This window comes from Lynx canadensis, chromosome F2, assembly GCF_007474595.2.
Source record: "Lynx canadensis isolate LIC74 chromosome F2, mLynCan4.pri.v2, whole genome shotgun sequence".
Lineage (NCBI taxonomy): Eukaryota > Metazoa > Chordata > Mammalia > Carnivora > Felidae > Lynx > Lynx canadensis.
The window spans coordinates 30,200,746-30,222,813 of NC_044320.2; the positions used below are offsets into that span (position 1 = coordinate 30,200,746).

Below are 22,068 nucleotides of genomic sequence, written 5' to 3' on the forward strand. Positions count from 1 at the left end.
CTACTCCTGCGAGCATTGTTGCACTATATGCTAACTAATTTGGATGTAAATTTTAAAAAATAAAAAAAAAAGTTATAAAAAAAAGTACAAAGAATAATACCTTTAACTTAGATGCCTCAAATGTTAATATTTTACAAAACTTCAACATTATCTATTTTTTTCCTGAAATTTTGAGTAAGTTGGAGACCTCTTTAAAAGCATCAGTGTTTACTTCCTAAAAACAAAAACCTTCTAATTTATAACCACATTTATTAAAAAAAGAAAACACTGATACAATACTGTTTTGTGGTCCTTAGGGCTTATCCCAATTTTCCCAGTTGCCCTACTAATGTGTTATGTAGTAAGAGGGGAAAAAAAAATGTTTCAATTCTAATCTGGAATCCTACCTTGTTTGAGTTTTCATGTTTCTTTATTCTTCTTTAATCTGGACCACTATTACAGCCTATCTTTCATGTTCTTGACCTTTTTAAAAGGTACTGGCTGGTCAGTCCGTATAATATTCCTCAGTTTGAATTTGCCTAATGTTTCCTTGTGATTAGACTGAAGTTCAGCTTTTTTTAAAAAATTTTTCAATGTTTATTTTTTGAGAGACAGAGTATGAGCGGGGGAGGAGCAGAGAGAGAGGGAGACAGAATCTGAAGCAGGCTCCAGGCTCTGAGCTGTCAGCACAGAGCCTGGACGCGGGGCACGAACCCACAAACCGGGAGATCAGGACTTGAGCCTAAGTCGGACACTCAACCGACTGAGCCACCCAGGCGCCCCAGAAGGTCTGTATTTTTGTTAGAGATATGACAGAAAATTTTTTTGCACCAGTGTATTATATCAGGAAGCACATGATATGTTTCATTTCTGGTGATATTACTTTTGATTAAAGTATCTTGTTTGTAAGGGCACCTAGGTGGCTCAGTCAGTTAAGTATCTGACTCCTGATTTTGGCGCAGATCTCATGGTTCCCCTCCCCTGCTCATGCGTGCTTGGTTCTCTCTCTGGGTCTCAAAATAAACTTAGAGAAGAATAAAGTAACTTGTCTTAAGTTACTGCATTTCATTTTGACATTAAATATCTTGTGGGAAATACTTTGCTAACTATACAAAATGTTTTTTAGAGCAAGCCAGAGTGGGAGAGGGGCAGAGGGAGGGGTAGAGAGAATTTCTTTCTTTCTTTCTTTCTTTCTTTCTTTTCTTTCTTTCTTTCTTTTCTTTCTTTTCTTTCTTTTCTTTCTTTTCTTTCTTTTCTTTCTTTTCTTTCTTTTCTTTCTTTTCTTTCTTTTCTTTCTTTTCTTTCTTTTCTTTCTTTTCTTTCTTTTCTTTCTTTTCTTTCTTTCTTTCTTTTTTGATGGAGAGAGAGAATCTTAAGCAGGCCCCCTGCTCAGCATGGAGCTCAAAGCAGGGCTTGATCCCATGACCTTACGATCATGACCTAAGCAGAAATTAAGACTTGGTCACTCAACCAACTGGGCCACTCCATGGGGCCCCTAAAATGTTTTTTTTAAATGGTACATTTACTCAGTAGCTTTTTCTAGTGCTTGAAATGATTATTACTACAGTGATTTCCAAGTAGGAAATTCCTCATTTATTCTATATTCATTAGTTGGAATTCTGCAAAGAAGAACTTTCTTTTCTCCATTTATTCATTTGCAGCAGTACAGATTCATTGTTTATTGTTCTGTGGATTATGATCTCTTACTGTTATTTATTCTGTTCAAATTGTCCCAGATTGGGCCCCTCTGAGCTCTTCTGGTCTTTTTGACGTGTTCCCATCATTCTTTGAAGACTTCTTTCTGGCACAAGATATCTCAGGCTGACTTTGTTCTGTCTCTGATCCAGTCTTTGTATTAGTCATTTCCCCAGGGAGACCTAGCTCCTTGGAGTTGAGAATGGTGTTTAGAAAACAAAATCTGGATGCTAGTTATGCTCATTGCTATTAGGATGTCATTACTTACAGATTTTCTAAGCAAACAAAACTGGGAAATAATGCATGTGTGTTTGTGTATACACACATGTATTCATATACATATATGTACATATTAAAAATGACTTCATGCTGTCATGACTTCCAAATCTAATCCAACATTGCAAGGTTCATTCTAGTGTTCTCTCTTTCTATATTTTGAAGTCTCTTTTCTAACCTTGAGAAACCTGTCATTCATAGGATATTTACCTATTTGCTCAATTCTAAAATAGGATACTTTTAGAAATGCTAAAATACATAAAATGCAAAACAAGTGTACTAAGACTCAGTATTGGTGTAGAGTTCTCTTTGTCTTTAGCTTAAGGAAATGTAGTAAAAATACTGTGTTCAAAAATTACTTGAGTTCCCCTTCCACCTCAGTATGGTTCTCTTATTCATTTGAATTTCAGTTAGATTGATTTGTTTCTGGTTTTGTTATTTTTGTGGGGGAGGGTAATGGGGGGTGGTTTCCTCTTCCCTATCCTTGTTGTTTTCATTTTTTAAGGATGTCAAATATTCCCATGATTCTGAAAGTCAGATCAATACAAAAGAGGTGTATGTACTTGGTACACCCTATCCTTTCTATCCTGTTTCCATTCCATTTCACTTGCTGACTACAGGTAACCAATCTGACAAGTTTCAGGTTTATTCATCTTATTTCCCATTTTTATCCAGCTATCAACAGTAATATACATTAGATTTTTTATTGTGTGTTTTTTTTTAACCTAACCATATATCCTGGAAATCCTATCCATTTACAGATCTTCCTCATTATTTTTTATGGCTGCATTGTACCTTGTGTGGATATATCATAATTTATTCATTTACTTTCCTGTATATGGGGGTTTAGATTGCTTCTAAGCAAACAAAACTAGGAACTATATACATGTATATTTGTGTATACACACATGTATTCATATACATATATGTACATGTTAAAAATAATGACTTCATTATGTCATGGCTTCCAATTCTAATCCAACACTGCAGGATTCATTCTAGTATTCTCTCTTTCCATATTTTGAAGTCTCTTTCTAACCTCGAGAAGAATGTTGCACGGGAGAAAACTGATGCAAAGAATAACCCTGTGCATGTCTTCAGATTAGTATAATTTTTATTTTATTGAGGCAACTTAATCCAAGTTTTCTCCAAGTTTGGAGAGAATTTTGGAGTTAAGTATGTGTCAACTTGTTTTCTTCAGAAGTATCCTCAGTGTATAAAATCGTTAAATTCTCCTACCTTTAAACACAGCAACATATCATATTGGGGCTATCCACCATGAAATTTCAGTAACTTAATTCATGTTTAATGTGTGGTCAAAAGAGCCCTATGCTTCCTGGCTTTTTATTATCTTGGGTAATCTGAGTAGCTTCTAACGAGAGGTTCTAAAAGAATTTGGGTAACTGGTTTTACAGCCGTAATTGAGACACAGCCCTACATAACTCCTTCCATCGACCACTTCCTCCTCCCTGTATAGGATACAGGCCTTAAAGACCACTTGCAGGGCCATGTGCCTTTCCAAATTAATAGTTTTTTTTAATATCGATAGTCTCCTAAACAATGCATTTTCTAAACACTTGGTTATGAATATCTATCTGTAGCTGTAACACAACGTCCTATTAAATGGAACCATATATATTGTGGATTTACAGATAAAAAATGTTTATAGGACTGCTCTGCAACACCTTTAATATTGCCACTTTTCTGTTCAACTGTCACCACCTAAGAGGAAGCCAATCTTAATTTTATTTGTACATCCTTTCTCTTAAGTGTTTGCATTCTGCTGGTTTCTTAACTTTTAATCTAAAATCAAAGCATATCATTTTAGTTCAGATGCCATGTGTTGTGTTTTATCTGATCCTCATGCACTTGAACTCAGGTTTCCTTGACAAAGACTCTGTTGTTTGTGGGTTGATTGATTTAACCAGAAGCTGGTGTTTTCTAAGCTTCGTTTTTAGAATGGGCTCTGGGGGCAATGTGGCGTGTTCCTCAGGGATGCTTAAGTACTAGGATTTTTTTTTTCTATTCTGAATTTTCTGCATTTGATTAAAGTGATATAATTTTGTTCCTCTGCACTAATGTTGAAGAGAATCTCTTCTCACTATTTCTGAAGAGTAAATTACTAAACAGTAATATTGAGTGCTAAGCCTCTGAAAACTTGATGATGGAATCATTTCATTATAAGGAATCAGTCTACCTCCCTTATTTCCTCTCTCCATCTTTCTCTGCTTCTCATTGTAGTTATGCTCATTATACACAAATACAGCTTCATGAAAAGCATGTCCCCATTCATTACCCTTCTCTAGGCACAACTACTGTTATTTTGTATCAATTTCTGATTCTTTGTATGGGTTTACATCCTTGCACACACAAACTGTCATACACATTTGGGAGCTTGGGAATGAAGATGAAGTGTTTCTTCTCCCAAAGGCCAAGGTGGTAACTTGAAGAAAACCACTTTGAAATTGAGTTGCTATGGACAGAAAGGGGAGAGCCTTTTCCTGCCAGTGTGGGAAATCTGCTTGGGTGGTACACAGCTGCTTTCCCTGTGTGCTGCCTAAGGAAGAGAAAGGAGATAGAGATGGAACTTCCTCTAGAAGGCGCTGGAGACAGAACCTGTGTGTTGGATTACAGGGTGGGTGAGGTTAGGGGCTATGGTCTTGACAGAACCTTTGTACATGGTAAGGATGGGGCTGGCTAACTCTTGGATTGGAGGATACAGTGTGAATGCAGTGTTAGCTGGAAAATGTGGTGTGATCTGTAAAGGGAGCACCCAAGCGAAGGGAAGTTGGCATGGGTATTAACCCCTCCACAACAGAGTGCTTTTTGATAATAGTGATGAAGTCATCACTTTTCTTCCCAAGGCCATTAAGACCAACCAGGGAAAGGGCTAGAACCCTGCCCTTTAAGTGGAAGATATAGCTCTTTTCTCTCTGTAGCACACTGAGGACTTAATGGATCCAAACTCTGTGTACTCCAAGCTGTTGCAGAATTAGATTTTTCCTGCTTATGTGTGGGGAGGGGAGGAATGACTTTGCATTCAATTCAAGTTGATGTTTTAAAGTAAAAAGAACTGGGCTTCATATCTGAAAGAACTATAATAAATTTTGACTGACTTTCATTTATGGACTATGTTCAATACCTAGAGAGCTGATACTTGACTAGAAAGCGAAAACTCAGGATAGCAGAAGGGGCAGGTTTGGGGAGAAAAAGTTTATTTACATATCTCAGTGAGTCAGACTGTCTCACTACATTGGTTAATGATTTGTTTGGCAAAGAGATACAATTGATTAGCCTTTCAAATATATAAACATTGTCATAAAATTGTTTAAAATGATTGAGATAAAACTTTAGTGATTTTTCCCTTTATTATTTAATGTTGCACTAAATTTGGCTTATCTGGAATACATATCTTGTTAAATTAGACTGTTTGCTCCTGGAAACTGGGAGCCTTATTTTCTAACAAGCCAAGTAAAAGGTATGTATGTTACAGCTTGTTAGTTGAAAGGTGCTGCGTTTTAGCAATATATTCTGAACTAATAGCAAACATCTATACTAGATGTGAAGCACTGAGGTAGACTCTGGGCACATCAAAATATACAGGAGGTGATATTTGCCTTTGAAGAACTTTTCTTCTACTGGGAGAGACAGACAGCTGGGTAGTTTCATCATAATGTAACAAATATAGTAATAGAAGATACTCTAGCATGTCTCAGGGGCATAGTACAGTGACCCTTTAACCCTTCAAAGTGGTTAAAGAATATCAGAGGCAGCTTCCTGGAGGGGACTGCATATTCCTTTTTAAGTTAGGAAATGGTGTCATTTACTTATCATTATTCCTTATGTTCTATATACTATAGACATCATAATTGTTGAATGACTAAATGAATGAAATAGAGCCATATAAGAGCCTTGAATTAGGCATATTAAGTAACTAGAAAAATAAGGTCAAATAGGGGTGAGGTATTCTAGGGATTAATGGTGAAGAGTGAAAACAGAAGCCCAAGAATTTAGGGCTGGTGTTTTGTGGAGGGATGAAATCTAGCTTGGAGATAAGACTGGGTGGGCTTGGTTTTGGAGTAATGGAGACTATAGTGAACTTTTAAACAAGGGAAGTGGTAATACTTGTATTGAATTCTTAAATCCCTCTTGAAGCATAGTTAGAGGAAAGATCAGATAGAAGGGAGAGTTGGAAGCATGAAAGTGTGTAGACGTGTGGAAAGCCCAAGTTCTGCAGTGAGAAATATGGTCATAAAAATGCGGGAGAGAGACTGAAGGGGACATTGGAGAGTGAAGATTTTAGGTGTTGGCAACTAACTGTGGTGAGGGATGGAAGTTCAGGATGGATGTAAGGTGTTGGTCTCTGACCTATAAGCAGAAGTCTCTTGGATAGAGCTTCCAGAAAAGTTATTGGTTTCTTATAAAAAATGAGAGAGAGCCCCAGCAGACATAAACCCTTGTCCCTTGCCTGGAGTGCCATGCAATCAATGCCTCCTATTGCCTCCTTGAAGAAAAGTGGGATCCTGAAAGAATGGTAGGCAACGAGTAATGTCTGACACCTGGTAAGGTAAGTTACCTATTAGTCTTCCTATCACTAGTACTAAAAGGCACCAAAATCTATTCTTTTAAAGAACATCTTGAGAAGAACATTACATACCAATAGGGGATTACTATATTTGCAAGGAAAAAAAAATGTGGCTGTCATATCCTTAACATGCACTCAATTGGCAAGTGCTTTAGCACTTCCTAAGACTGATATTGTCATTATCACAGAGAATAACAAAAAGTTAATAAAAGGAGGTGATTGTGGTCTTTCTCACCAGCTTGATTTGAATGAACAGTGTGAAAAATAGAAACTCTCAAAGGGAAGTTTAAAAGCACATGACCATGTGACTCCAGTGTGGCTCAGACCCAAAGGTTGAGGGAAGCCTACAAAAGGAAAAGGCTACCATGGAGTGTGGGTCAGCTTTGCAGAAGATCCAATAAAAATAAAAGTTGGGAAGGGTAGTATTTTATTAGTAACAAGACTCAGTGCCAGGTAGCTCACTATAACATTGTGAGTTGTATTCCTTTTGTTAGGCTTGAAAATATTAGTGACTATGAGGTTCACTGACCAGAAATAATAAATCTTGTATTAAGTTGATCCTTCTCTTGTATTTATATTTAAAATAATCTATATTGCATTGGCTACACTTATTTAAGTGTATATACCACCATACATCAGTTTTCAAAACTATTTTAAACATATGCATTAAGATGTGCAATTCTTGGGCTGGCATGAAGTCTGTTTTTTTAAAGTAGGAATTGTTAAATATAAAAACCAAGTTCTCTAATCGATCGTGAAGGCATGAAATTCAGGGTGCTGGTGGTTTTAGATTCTTCATGTTTTACGGGAAAAAATCTTCACATTTGGTGATACATGAATTTATTTTTAATGCTTTATCTGGATTTTCTATCATTTCCCTACCCCCTTTCCCATTCTCATTTAAGACTTTGAGACGTCTTGGCAAAGAGGAACAAAGAGATTTAATTCTTACTGAATATGAAACTCCTCAGGCCTGGATAATATCCGCATTTTTGCGAAGTCTGGAAAGTTATAAGTTTCAGCCAACACTGGAACAGCTTGAGAAACTGTTGAAATCATACATGTATTGTTTTGTCTCTTGTGTAGGAAAGTACTTCTGTGTGGCCTGGTTTTGTTTGATGTGGTCCTAGTTAATTTGGTTGGCCGCTTGAGGTCTCTAATGTTGACCTAAGGGAAATTTGGGAAATATTGGTTAATATGCCACAGTGTGAGAAGGCTTTATAACAAATGCCATGTATCATTAATATAGGCATTCTTTCCTTGTAAACTCAATATTTGATATAAGAATGTATCATGACAGGGGTGTTTGGGTGGCTCTGTTGGTTACGAGTCCAATTCTTGATTTCAGCTCAGGTCATGATCTCCTGGTTGGTGTGGTGGAGACCTATGTGGGGCATTGCCCTGAGAGCGAGGGGACTGCTTGGGATTCTCTCTCTGCCCTTACCCTACTTGTGCATGAGCTCTCTCTCATAAACTTAAAAAATGCATCACAGTAACTTAGATGACTGATGCCCTCATTTCCCCCTCAAGGAAAATAAAAGAGCTCATTTACCACCCCAAAAGAGTCTCATCATGAAATAAGGTTGAACTGTTTGTTGGTCTTGAGACTCTCGTTTTCTGCTAAGATTGAAGTGAAGTGTAAGTGAAGTCCCCTTTTATTAAGAAAATACAAGTATGAATTCAGGCTATAACTTTATCCACAATGCAGTAAATACAAACATTACAGCAAATTATATTTTGTTTTCCTCTATGTCAAAAAAATTAAGTTTTCTTCAATTGCTGAATGAAGCAAGATACTTTAGAATGAGCCCTCAGATTGTAAAGGCTTTTTTGTTACTTTTATAATTGGTAGCAATTAGAAAATATCTGGACTTATACTGTAGTATTTTAACATTCGGCTACATATTTCTCTCTAAATTTGTAAATGCTGTGTAATGGAATCGTTAGTTTGAAATTTCTTCTAACTTCATTCTATAAAATAGAATTTCCTAAGTATGGATAAATCACTCATTACAAATATAAGAATAAGCATATTTTTTTGTCTTAATATTTTGTTTTTAATCAAAGTTATACACAAGATATGGTTTGGAGTCCAATAATTCGACCAGGCTTCTTTTGAAAAACTGTCCTTGTCCCAATGCCCTCCTGCCTCCTTTTCCCCAAGTACTTTCAACTCTTTTAATTTTTTATTAAAGTATAGTTGACACATAATGCTATGTTAGTTTCACGTGTGGAAGATCGTGATTTGATTCGACAGCGTGACCTGTTACACTGTGCTCACCATAAGTATAGCTACCATCTGTCACTCTGCAACCCTATTACAATACCATTGTCTATATTCCTATACTGTACCTTTATCCCCATGACTTAGTCATTCCATACTTTGAACTCTTCTAGAATCTTGGGTATTTATGTTCATAACTCTTTATAATATGCTTTTATTACTCCTCCTCTACTTTTTAGTTTCAAGCATTATGTATTCAGTTCCCCCTGTGGGAGATACGGATTTAGCCTACTCTCACTACGTTCCTTCCTCACTGTACACAAGTATGCTACCCCTCCCCATCCTCCCAGTAGAGTTAGAGGATAGTTTTGGAAGGATGAATACCTTGTGTTTCTATTCCTATAACCATGCAAGCACAGCTGAGTTACATAGTGCATATATATTTTTGCATTTCCTACCCTGTGTTACTTGTTTTCTCTGGAGATGGTTTCTATTCTATACAGACATCCTTAATTCAACTATAAACTTTCTTTGGTCTTCCTAAATTTCTTCCTAGAGTGTGAGAAGATAATTATTTTATTAATTGTAACCTTTGGAGGAAACTTCTTGCAGAGTTTGATCTCCTGCAATCTGGGCTGATTGCCCTACCGCCTCCTTCATAGATCTCATCCTGCCATTTTCCTTCACCATCATCTTGGGGATTCCTTTTGTCTCTAACTTGTGTTTGATGCCTTGTTTCCTGGATTCCGTCCATCTTTTTTTTTTTTTAATTTTTAATTCTCTGTGGAGCATATTCTTCAGTAACTTACTGAGAAAGAGTACAAAGGATATATATTTTCGAGACCTACCTGTCAGAAAATATCTTTATCCTGCTCTATAGATGACACTTCTAGATGTTTTTGGACACTTCTTGGAGATCTTCTTTAGTCATCTCCTAACTCTCAGATTTCAGCCTCAGGATGGACCTTCCCTTCTAACTCTCTTAATTTCCTCTCCAGTTCTTCTCCTGCACCCAAGTGGGTGGTGGAAGTTAGGAGAATGTGCTTCTCTAGAAGAGTACATTTCCTTTTTTCTGTAGCCTCACCTTCAAAAGTTTTATGGATGCTGACAGTTGGTTTGTGGTTGTCAAAGAGAACTAGAGCTGGACAATAGTTATAGTTGTAAAAGCATATTGTATTCAGGAATCACTGCAACTGAAGAAAAGAGACTTTGGTATAGAACTGGGTGCAATTCTGAATACAACCAGGAAAGAAATGGAGATTTACAGTCAAGGATTAGGCTGGGGAGAGGGTCATGGGGACAAACTTAGTAAAAGGAAATACTGAGGGTAGGGCAATATTCTTGCTAACTTAAAGGATTATTGATAAAGGTAGGCCAAAGTGATCAGATATTAAGGGTGGAGGATGAGGAATGTGATCAGACGTCAAGAATTGAGGAGGATTCTCTCTAAACTCACTTAGCAGGATTCTTGCCACATTGGCCTATGCAGGCCCAGCAAGGTCAGGTCCAAGGTCAAGGCCTACTCAAAAAGAAGAGGAACAGGAGCCTGACAAGTGTGGTCAAGGGGAAAATCTTTGTGACTGAAGTTCTTGTTACTTTACCACATGGGTTCAGATTGTAGAGAGTAAAATATTTCTCAAGGTAGTCCTTGTAATACACTCATGGGTGATGTCACTTGGTTTTTTATTTTTAGAATGTGAAATAGTACCATGGACATCTAAGTAATCTGGGGAGAATAATGTTTTCTTTTTTCTAAGACTAATCATGCTCAGTTATTAGTCACACTGAAGAATTTAAATATGTATGTATATCAGAAAAGAGTGATGTAATTTTATGTCTAAAAACCCACTGTTACCATATAATTGAAGAGGGTACTTAGGCTTCTATTAGGGTTCACAAACTAATTTAGGCCTAGGAATCACAGGTGTAATGGGGCATTTTTCTACAAAGGAAATATGTAACAAACTGGGCATCCTAAAGATTGATCAGTGTAGTTTTAAATTAGCTTACTAATTTATAAGCATATACAGATTCTATTTTTGGCTATCAACATTGATCTCTACCAGGTAGTAGAAGGCCAAGCCAATGGGAAAAACTTAGGGCAAGCTCTTGAGCTTACCTGAGCATACAGACAATAGGAACAGGCAGATGAATTTATGTTCACAGTGGCGGAAAAATATAAGGATAAAGGCAAAAACAAAACAAAAACAAAAAACAAAAAGTGAATAAGTGTGGGATATGAAGTTTCTAGTTTATATTGAAGTTATTAGTATTGAGGGTTTACAAGATCCCTGAGAATTTTGAGGTTTTAAATCATCAGGAAATGAATTTTGAAATTAGGTAGAGAGCATTCTCTTATCTTTAAACAAATGAATAGCATACCCATTCCTTGTTATGGACTGATAATCCCTGCCAAAGATCTATCATGAAATTGGAGAAGATACAAGAAAGATTATAAAAAGGTCAATATACATAGTACCTATCCATGGGGAGTAAAGAAGAACAATAGGAATCTATAGACACAAGTGTTGGGGAGAGATATGGCCATGTTTTTTTGATGGCACGGATATGAATAGTATCGATGGTAAGAACACTACTTTATTCCAAGATGGGGTGAGCAGTGGCACTGTAAAATATCACCTTACCCAACTAGTTATAAACTTATGGAACTGATTACTCTAAGAGGAAGTAGGGGTGGAAAATATAAATAACCTCAAAAATGATTTAACTAAATTTGTGGATTACAGATTCATAATGGGTTATTACAGGGAACTAGGATGTTTTGGGTACACTCCTAACCTTTGAGGTTGACATCAAAGAACAGCCATTCTCCCCACAGCATGTCCCCTGGTGCCATCATCAGAATCCTGGACAGGAAGGATCATGAGTCTGATCCAATGTGGCAAGACCCATTAGACTCTGATCGGTGCCAGATCTGTGTGGGTTGTAAATTTAGGGTAAATTCCAATATGAGAGTGGTAAATTTCAATGAATGAAAACTTGAAAACCTTAACTTTAAACTGCCTAATTTTTGTTTGTTTTCCATTATTTAGTGTACTCCTAAAGCTTATTTTTCAATTCTTTGGAAGATATTTTTATTATGTAGCCTGTACTTGACTATGATTGTACTTTATGACCTAGTAATTTCCCATACTGTAGATTGAATATGATCAACTAATAACCCTGGGAAATACATCTTCTACCCTTTCTCTTGCACATCAACACATTTTCAATTGCAGTTTAATATTGAGAGAATAAAATAGATTCTACTTCATTTTTGACTTTTGGCTTTCCTGATAGACATATCTATAAGATTCCCCTTTGAATCAATTTTAATCTATGTATAGGGATGCACAAAGATAATTTTAGTGCTTTCAGGTACAGAGATTTATTTTCCTTAATACTTTTTTTTTATTTTTTTTTCAACGTTTTTATTTATTTTTGGGACAGAGAGAGACAGAGCATGAATGGGGGAGGGGCAGAGAGAGAGGGAGACACAGAATCGGAAACAGGCTCCAGGCCATCAGCCCAGAGCCCGACGCGGGGCTCGAACTCCCGTACCGCGAGATCGTGACCTGGCTGAAGTCGGACGCTTAACCGACTGCGCCACCCAGGCGCCCCACCTTAATACTTTTTTTGGTGGGAGGAGGGGGGTATTACATTCAGAACCTTGATCTGAATGCCTTAAAGCAATGTGCAGAATCAACCAGGGACCGTGTTTTAAAATGATTTCAGTTCACCAGGTGTGGAGTGAGGCCTGAGATTCTGCCTCCAGGTGATGCTGCTGCTACAGGGCTGAGAACCACATTTTGCAAACAAGGCTTTCAAGTGTTACTTGCTCATATAGCTCTGCAGTTTTCAAAACCAACCTTGGTCTCAGCTGTCTCTCAAAATATGTTTTTGGAAAGTTTAAGGAATACTTAAAACAAATAATTTGAATGGACAAGATCCAAATGCTCTATTTAGATGTTGAGCTAATCTAGAAATACTTTTTTTTCTTTTACCTATTGTGAATTCTTCCATCTCTCTTCCTTTTCTATTTGCATTCTGTATGGAAAATTGTGACCAAATGACACAAATGTTTCTTGATTCTATTAAACTTAAGCACACACACATGCACACACTTTCAGTTCTGTGTATTTTGCCTAATTATTGGCAATAAACTTGGTAAAGGGATCTAAGGCTTACAAATGTTCTACTTGGAGGAAATTGTAATTAAGGCTATTAAGGCCTTTGGGTTCCTGTGTGTATTTTAAGCAAATTAGGATTTTATGTGTCTTTTAAAGAGACAGTAACTCTTCCCTGTCCAATTAGTTCCTCTTCATGGCTGAGCATGAGCATTCAGTGCATGTGGTTGAAAGGGCATGTGTCCTCCTTTGTTCTTTCATGTAAATCATTGGTGTAAATGAAGGATTTGTTTTTTCTGGATTCCATATGTGAAACTCTGGATAAGTAAAACCTAAGAAATGAATTGAAGGGGTCCATTGTAATTTGGTACCAAAATTATTTTTAAAAACCAAATTATTCTTTAAAAAAATTTTAAAGCATTTTAAGGCAGAATAATTGCTGTTACCTTTTATTTCAAAATGGCATTGTTCCTATTAAAAAGTATGTTCATTCCAAGACATTTATGAAGTACTGCAGAGTATAAAGAAAATTGATTCATTTTACCTCTTTGCATTAACTATGTTACATTTTTGTGTCTATTTTTTCTTTTTTTTTAAGTTAAATACCACTATAGTTACATACAGTGTTATATTAGTTGCAGGTGTACAGTATAGTGATTCAACTATTCCATGAACCACCCAGTGCTCATCAAAACGAGTACAAAGTTATTTTGCCTATTTTGCCCATCCCCTACCCACCTCCCCTCTGGTAGCCATCAGTTCTCTACAGTTAAGAGCTTGTTTCTTGGCTTGTTTCTCTTTTTTTCCCTTTATCATTTTTTTTTCTGTTGCTTATATTCTACATATGAGTGAAATCATGTGGTATTTGTCTTTCTTTGACTTATTTCACTTAGAATTGTATTCTCCAGCTCCAGTCATGTCATGGCAAATGTTGGGGTGCCTGGGTGGCTCATTTGGTTAAGCGTCCAACTTTGGCTCAGGTCATGATCTCACGATTCTTGAGCCCTGCGTTGGGCTCTGTGCTGACAGCTCAGAGCCTGGAGCCAACTTCAGATTCTGTGTCTCCCTCTCCCTCTCCCTCTACCCCTCCCCTGACTGTGCTCTGTCTCTCTCACTCTCAAAAATAAATAATAAAACATTTAAAATTGTTTTTTTTTGGGGGGGGAGGGGAAACTCCACATTGTAAAATTCATTACTCGCAATTATTATATCACCATAAAAAATAGGAATTTTGACAAAGTTTGACATTCAAAAAGTGAAAATAAAAAAGTACATGATTTACAAGTACATAAATATCCATGCACACTTTTAGAATGATGGCTACTGGAAGCACAAGACCTTTTAAAATTCCAATCTAGACAAGACTGTCATTCCAACTGTCTCTTTCCTACATGTTGGAAATATCAGGAATCTTAAGAGAGCTGCTGTGGTCAGTGTCACATTCATCCCAGCCTCCTTCCTAAGCCTGTTGCTGATGTTGAAAATGTGATGAATCTTTTGCCTTAGCTTTGATGCTTTTTCATTAATTCACTTCTGGTAGTAAACTGTGGCAGGTCTTCCACTTCAAATCCAGCAGCCATTTCCATCACTTTGTCTAAAAGGTCTTTGTTGTAACTGCAACCCAGGAAGAGGTAGTTGGCCTTACACCACGGAGAGGGACAGAAGCTGGGCCAAGCAGCCACCGCCATTGGGTGAGTCGCAGTAGTCAGGCAAATGGCGCAGGATGAATTCCATGTGAACCTCCAATTTCTTCTCACTCTTCGAGTGGGAGCAAAACTGTTCTTAGTTGGCTGCCTGCCACACCCCCAAAACCAGCTCTTCCACCACAGCAGCCACCTCACTACCCAACATGGAGCCCTCTGCCACTGAAGCCTGTACCCCTACAGTCTTTGTTTTAAGGTCTCCTTTGTCTGATATTAGGTATTGCTACCCTGGCTTTCTTTTCACTCCTATTTGCATGATGGAGGTTTCTCCATCCCCTCACTTTCAATCTGCAGGTGTCTTCAGGTCTAAAATAAGTATCTTATAGGCAGCATATAGATGGGTCTTGTATTTTTACTCATTCTATCATCTTTTGTCTTTCGATTGGAGCGTTTAGTCCATTTACATTCAAAGTAGTTATTAATAGGTATGTATTTATTGCCATTTTGTTTCTTGTTTCATGATTGTTTTTGTAGTTCTTCTCTGTTTCTTGTTCTCTTCTCTGTGGGCTTTCTTTAGTGATGTATTTGGATTCCTTTCTCTTCATTTTTTGCATATCATTGTTTTTTGATTTGTGGTTATCATTAGGCTTGTATATAACATCTGCATGTTGCAGTCTAGATTAAGTTGATGGTCGCTCAAGTTTGAACCCATTCTTCTTCCACTCCACATTTTAGGTTTATGGTGTCATACCCTTCCATCCTTTAATTTTGTGAATCCCTTGACTGATTTTTAGAGATCTACTTATTTTTACTGCTTTTGTGCTTCCCACTTTGCTTACTTTTATTGTCTTTTCCTTTCCATTCAGAGTCTCCTTTGACATTTCATGTAAGGTTGGTTTAGTGGTCATGAACTCTTTTAGCTTTTGTTTGAGAAACTCTTTATCTCTCCTTCTATCCTGAATGATAGCTTTACTGTATAGAATATTCTTTGCTGCACCTATTTCCTATTCAGCACTTTATATGTATCATGCCACTCCGTTCTGGGTTGGAAAGTTTCTGCTGAAAAATTCCCCTGATAGCCTTATGGAATTTCCCATGTACATAATTATCTTCTTTTGTCCTGCCTGCTGTTTTTAATATTTTGTCTTTACTACTATATTTTGCCATTTTAATTATAATATATCTTGGTGTGGATCTGGTTTTGCTGATTTTGTTGGGCGTTCTCTGTGTCTCCTGGATCTGGATATTTGTTTCCTTCCCTAGATTAGGAAAGTTTTCAGCTATTATTTCTTCAAATAAATTTTTGGCCCCCTTTTCTCTCCCTTCTCCAGCTCCTATAATGCAAATATTATTACATTAGTTGGAGTCACTGAGTTCCCTAAGTCTCTTCTTGTTTTGCCTTTTTTTTCTTCTCCTTGCTTAGCTTCATTACTCTGTCTTCTAGGTTATTAATTTGTTTCTTTGCTCCTTCCAGCCTGCTGTTCATTCCATTATGCCTGGTTCTCATTTTATAGATTGATCCCTTTATCTCTGTGTTATTCCTTATTTCTGTGTTAAGGGTCTCACTCATGTCTTCTAATCTTCTGTTAAGTCCACTGAGTATCTTTGTGATAATTACTTTAAATTCTCTATCAAGCATGTTACATATTTCGCTTTCACTTAGGTCTCTGGCTATGGCCTTGTCCTAATCCTTCATTTGGGACAAATTTCTCTATCTTATTTTATCTGAGTGTCTGTTCCTGTGTTAGGAAAATCAGCTATGTCTCCTGGTCTTGAGGGTAATGGTCTTCTGAAGAAGAGGTTCTTTAGGACCCGCAGTGTAGTGTCCCCTGTTCCCAGGGTCTAGCATTTGAGGAGTATCTGCAATGTATGCTGTGTACACTCTGCTCTTTTGTCCTGGCCACTCTACCCTTCAGGCCAGTTGTCTGTAGCGGCTTTCCTTGTCTGTTGTGGGCAGTGTTTGGTCCCTGGCCTGAATGTGGTAAGTTTTAATGAGGTATACTCTGGTCTGCTTGTGAAATAAAGGCATACTTCCCCCTTTGGAATTAACAAGTAGTCTCCTGGGCAATATTTTTTCCCAATAAACTTTCACCTAATGGTGTTAGGATGGTGATGATCCCTGCCTTAATAAAATTATTGTATTAATGAGGGCAAAATGGTTAATCTAATTATGTGGCCACAGTCATTCAAATGCAATATTGTAAGATTGTCTACAAGATAACTGGCCTGAGCTCTAAAGGATCTCAATGTCTAGAAGGACAAAGAATAATGGATGAAGTATTCCTAATTAAAAGGACCCAGGAAACAAACCAAATGCAGTGCACATTTGATTGGTTTCTGGATAGATGGGAAAAACAGGACAATTTTGGAATAGTTGAGGAAATGTGAATATTCACAGCATATTAGTAATATTTTACCCATGTTAAATTGCTGAGGTCCTGCAATGGTATTATGATTACATAAGACAATGATCTTATTCTCAGAAGGAGTATGCTAAATTTCACCTGAAGTATTGTGATGTCCTTACTTTCAAATAGTTTATCAAAATTATATGTGTGCATTTCCATGCCTTTATTTCTATTCATAGATCTATGTGTGCATAGGGATATTGATATATAACAGGGAGAGAAAACGGGAATGATATATTTTTTTTTAAATAATGAACCTAGTTTTGATAGGACTTATTCTTAGTGACTTAAAAATACCAGGATATGTTTATAATAATTGTTCTAAACCCAAAAGTGTTTACAACTCTGATGTCCTAAAACCTCATCTAGAATTTGGAGATTTTGAGGTTCAGTTTACTGAAATCAAACTCTGTTCTTTAAATTCTTGTTTCATTTTTTCAAAAACTAACTTCTCAAAATTAATGAATATAAACATAAAATTCATTAACATCTTCTTGCATATCTTATTTTCAAAATTTTTTCCTAAGCCATACTTGATTTTCCTTCACTTTGAAGGTCTTTATTTTTAACAATTATAAAAGGAAAGCAGAAAATAAAAATTTGTCTCTTTCATGTAATGTTACCCATATCTTAATAGTTGGGTTTAACTTTTCCTTTTTGTTAATTTTGCTCTAAAAAAAATTCATAAACCTTAAGAAACTGTAACCTCCTTCACATTTCATTTGTGATTATTTTTCTCCTGAGTATATACTGTTGTATATGTTGCTTGAAATGTTTGAATTTATTGGGGAACTTGCTATCAAACCAATTTGATTTCTGTAGAATGTCACTCATTTTTTTCCCCTTTGGGATTATACAAGTAGATTCTTATTTCTAAAATATCCTCTTAACCCCTATTCTAAAATCCAAAACTGTTTCCTTTCAAACTTAAAAAAAATACACATTCCTGAAGTCTTCAATTATATTTCTAGGGTCACAGTTTCTGTATTCTATTATAAACTCCCCAGTAACATAATAATTTCTGTGTTCTCAACACATTTTTCCTTGAATCCAAGTTAAGTACTGAGTGGCACCTTTTGTTGATTTTGCTGTTGGCTGAACGATAAATTGTCAATAAAATAAGCCAAGATTTGTCTGATCTACTAAACATTTTTTTTCTTGCATTCCCAACACTGTGCATACATCTCATACATACTGTTCTCTCTCTCTTTGGGATATCCTCCTCAAACTTCTGCTTTCTCTTTAATACCCAGCTCCTATTACCACCTATTTCTTAGCTATTCCAGGATAAAATTAAATCTTCATGTTTACCCAAAACACTTGGTGGCATGCACATAAATAAAATTAAAAACCATGGTACCTTGTAGTGCTCTCACTGAACAAATCTAGGGTAAGTTGAGCATTAAATACAGTAACAGATGACAGTCCACTGAATAAAATCCATGGTTCCCTACTGATAAAAACAGACAAATGAGGGAGAAGGGGAAGCTCCTCCTAACAACTGAATTCTCCCTTATCGATGGAGAAGGAATGATGGAGTTAGAAAATCACCTTTGAGAACCATCAGAGTAATAGTTGATTTAGGCAAGCATAAAAAAGAATACCATAACTATTGTGCATAATTATGAGGAACAGGATATTTATACAATCTTACTGTATTTTTTCAAAAATTACTTGTTACAGAGGTGAAAGTAATAACTTTATAGTATAGAAACCTGGAAGATAACATCTTAACTAAGCGATCAAGGTTAATATCTAGAGTAATGGAACCGAATTCATTTGTTGCTCCTTGGCATGCACAAGAAAGGACACAACATCACTTCATACATTATCCAAAGAATGTGTGGCCAATCATGAGGGAGTATCAGACAAACCCAAGTAAACATTCTGTAAATAACTGACCTATTCTCTTCCAAAATGCAAGTTCATGAAAGAGGAGGTGTTCCAGATTAAGGAGACTAAAAAGAAGACAGTCTAATGTAGTGCATAAAGTTGGATGGGATTCTAGTGTAGGAGAAAATAGATATAAATGACGTTATTGGATAATTGAATATGGACTGTGGATTAGAAAATAGTATTATATCAATATGGCTGATGTAAGACAATGCCCTTATTTTTGGAAATATGTAGTGAACACTGAAAAAATGTAGAGATAAAAGAGCATAATGTCTGCTACCACTACTGAAATGGTTCAGAAAAAATAGTACATGCATACGTCTGTATATAATCTGTAAATGTAGGCATATATCCATGTCTATGGCTATCTATACATCTGTGTCTGTAAACACATACATATATAGTTTTGCCACTTTTTGAGAGTGACCAAACACTATTTATAGTTTTTCATTAATAGGCAATTTGTTTTTGTCTTCCAAGGCCTGGAGGAAATGGAGGAGAACTGTGGTCAGAAAGCAGTGGCAAATTGGTCTCCAAATCTGTTTAGAACAGAGTTTTCTTCTGCATCAGAATGTTAGTCCATATCTCCCCACTTTAGCACATCTTAAAAGTCTAGTTTTGGATCATTTGGATGGTGTCCCCAGCCTTTCTAATTACACAGGTATGCTTGCTGTGTTACTTCAAAGGCCCTTTAGCCAGGATAGCATCTGTCTTCAAAGACAGGAGAGTGGCCCATTTGCAGGAAATTGTATGGTTTGGGTAGGTTTTTTTGTTTTTTCTTTGAACTTGTTAAGTAGAGATCCCTACTGAAGAAGTGCTGGCCTTTTGCTGTATGCCCAAACAGTGAAATACTTTCCATTTATAATTCTGAAGATTCTCTTTAACCTCTGCTAGGAGAACCCTGTAACTCAGTTTCTCCCTGTTCTCCTTTCTGTTGTATCAGCAGTGTTACTCTGAAATGTTTTTGTGAATGACATCTTAATTTGGTTGGTTTGTGAGACTTAATATATTCCTACTTACGTTAGGAAAGAATTAGTATAGTGCTCTTAGTGACTAATCATCAAAAGGAATTTTCGTTATTTTGCTGCAGCTAAAAACAGAGCAAAGCGCAGGGAGCAAATTAAAAGGCACAGCCTAATTTGAAAAACTCACAGTTTTAATTATGCTAGAATGCATTTTTTCCCCTAGGTGCTATGCATATATCTCTTAATGGGGAAAGAAAAAGCATGGCTTTTGTGAGAGCTGGATTCAAATTTGTCACAAACAAACTGTATGACCTTGGAAAGGTTTCTTAAACTCTCTGATCTGTTTATTCACTTTGATAAACAGAAATTATGAGTAATAAGCATTACTTTCAAAAAGTATGAAAGCATGTAGCCTGCAATTTGTCACGTATTAGGTTCTCCAAAGTTCGTTTTCTTCCCCCCCCCCCACTCTTTTTGACTTTCCTCTTTTTCATTGCTTCTTGTTCTGAGTAGACAGAATTTTCTCAGAATAAATATGGTTAAGCAGCTAGATTTCAAACTGGGTCTGAGGTAAGGAATGCTGTGAGGCATATCGACAAAGCATTTTAAAATAAACTGTTTATAAATGTTAAATGCAGACAATCGATTTAAAAATTGAAAACTATCTTCTGTAGGTCTGGAGATTTAATAGCGAATCATTCTCACTTCTGTTCAGGTGTGTGTGTGTGTGTGTGTGTGTGTGTGTGTGTGTGTTGTGGGTTTTAACAAGAGTGACCTACATGAATGTATAAAGCTTTCACTTTTTTTCCCTTGCTTCACAGTGTAGTCCTTAATAATTGTTGCATAATAATGTTTGTCAGCCCTAAGGGTTTGTTAGTGTGTTTTTCATTAATGCAGCTTAAAAAAATTTTATTATCTTTGAAGAAACCTTTCTCTGGGACAGCATAGCTAGCAGTGTTTATTCTCAATTTTCCGACCACAGTGGTATGATCCATGGAAGTTTCCACATCTAAAACACATGGAGTCTTTAATCTGGTTAGTTATGACACAGATTCTTCTGAGGGCTGTGTTTATGACACCAAATAAGCCATCCAGTTTGCCTTCCATTATTGTTTTAAAATTAAAAGTGGAATAAGCAGGAGTTTACCAAACTAGTTTCTATTCTAGGAAGCAGGTGTACATGTGGAATAGTTGAATAGTTTGTGCATGATGGGAATATATATTGAATAGACACCATCCCTCCCATCCTCCCCTTTTAAAACAATATAATTTGTGTGTAGTCCAAATGGGGGAGATTTTTTTTCTACAGGCAATTAGGCAGGTCAGACACTATGGCCCTTACAAAGCATGTAAAGCTATTTTGAAGAAGTGTTAGTGTACGATGTACTTAAGCACTTTTGGAATAAAATTCTGGCTCTGCTTGTGAGCAATTTGTTTTTCTCTATTTAAATAATGGATTATCTTCTTATATAAACATGGAACTGTGCGAGAGTGGTAGTTTCACAATCTTCCTAAATGTATATATTTAGATCTCATGTGGAGTTACCATTAGCACCAGCAGTCTGTCAACATTTCCCTAGGTTGCTTAAGTATGTTGTGAAGCCCAAGCCAACCTTGGCATGGGAAATCTGTGCTACACAGCAATTTCTAGCTATGGCTTACAGGACTGCACACATTCTAACTTTAAGCTTACTTTTAGCACTAGAACAGTTTTATAGAGTACATTTTTTTCTCTCTCACAGATTCAGGTGCGTGGTTTATTTATATACAGAAGATCTGATTCTTTTGTCTCAAAAACATCATGTATCTTTGAAAAAAAATGAGCAGTCCTCAAGCCATCTTATCTTTTTCTCGGATTTCATCAACTAATTAATGTTATTAGTGTTAGTAGGTTGTTGAAGCTGAAGAGCATATGATTCTGGTGGTGGTATTGCCCTCTTGGTAGCTTAGTTTTGTGATGAGTGTGTTTTGATCCTTAATTATACACTTTCTCCCCTATTATCTGTCAGAATTAATGTTCTGGTATAGGGATATGCATAATATTTTTGTTGTCAAAGAGTTTTAGGGGAGGAAAAGGAATAATTCTTATACGGGGCTTGGCTTTCAAATGAATGTTAATTATGGAAATACTTCATCATTTGGGGAATTGTATATGCTAAATTGAGGGTTTAGGATTTTATTTTTTATAAGAGGCTATATATACATAACTACTTTTTTCCATTTATGTGACTTGTCATTTTACTTAGGGTATTAACGACCATTTTGAAAAC

At 36.5% G+C, this 22,068-nt stretch overlaps 1 protein-coding gene and 1 pseudogene across 1 annotated transcript in view; one reads left to right on the plus strand and one right to left on the minus strand.

Annotated features, from left to right (window-relative positions):
- The window catches only part of RSPO2 (R-spondin 2), a 150,588-nt gene that overhangs the window by 39,502 nt on the left and 89,018 nt on the right, over positions 1-22,068 (plus strand). The gene's annotated exons all lie outside the window — the stretch shown is intronic.
- LOC115506451 lies at positions 14,335-14,737 on the minus strand (annotated as a pseudogene).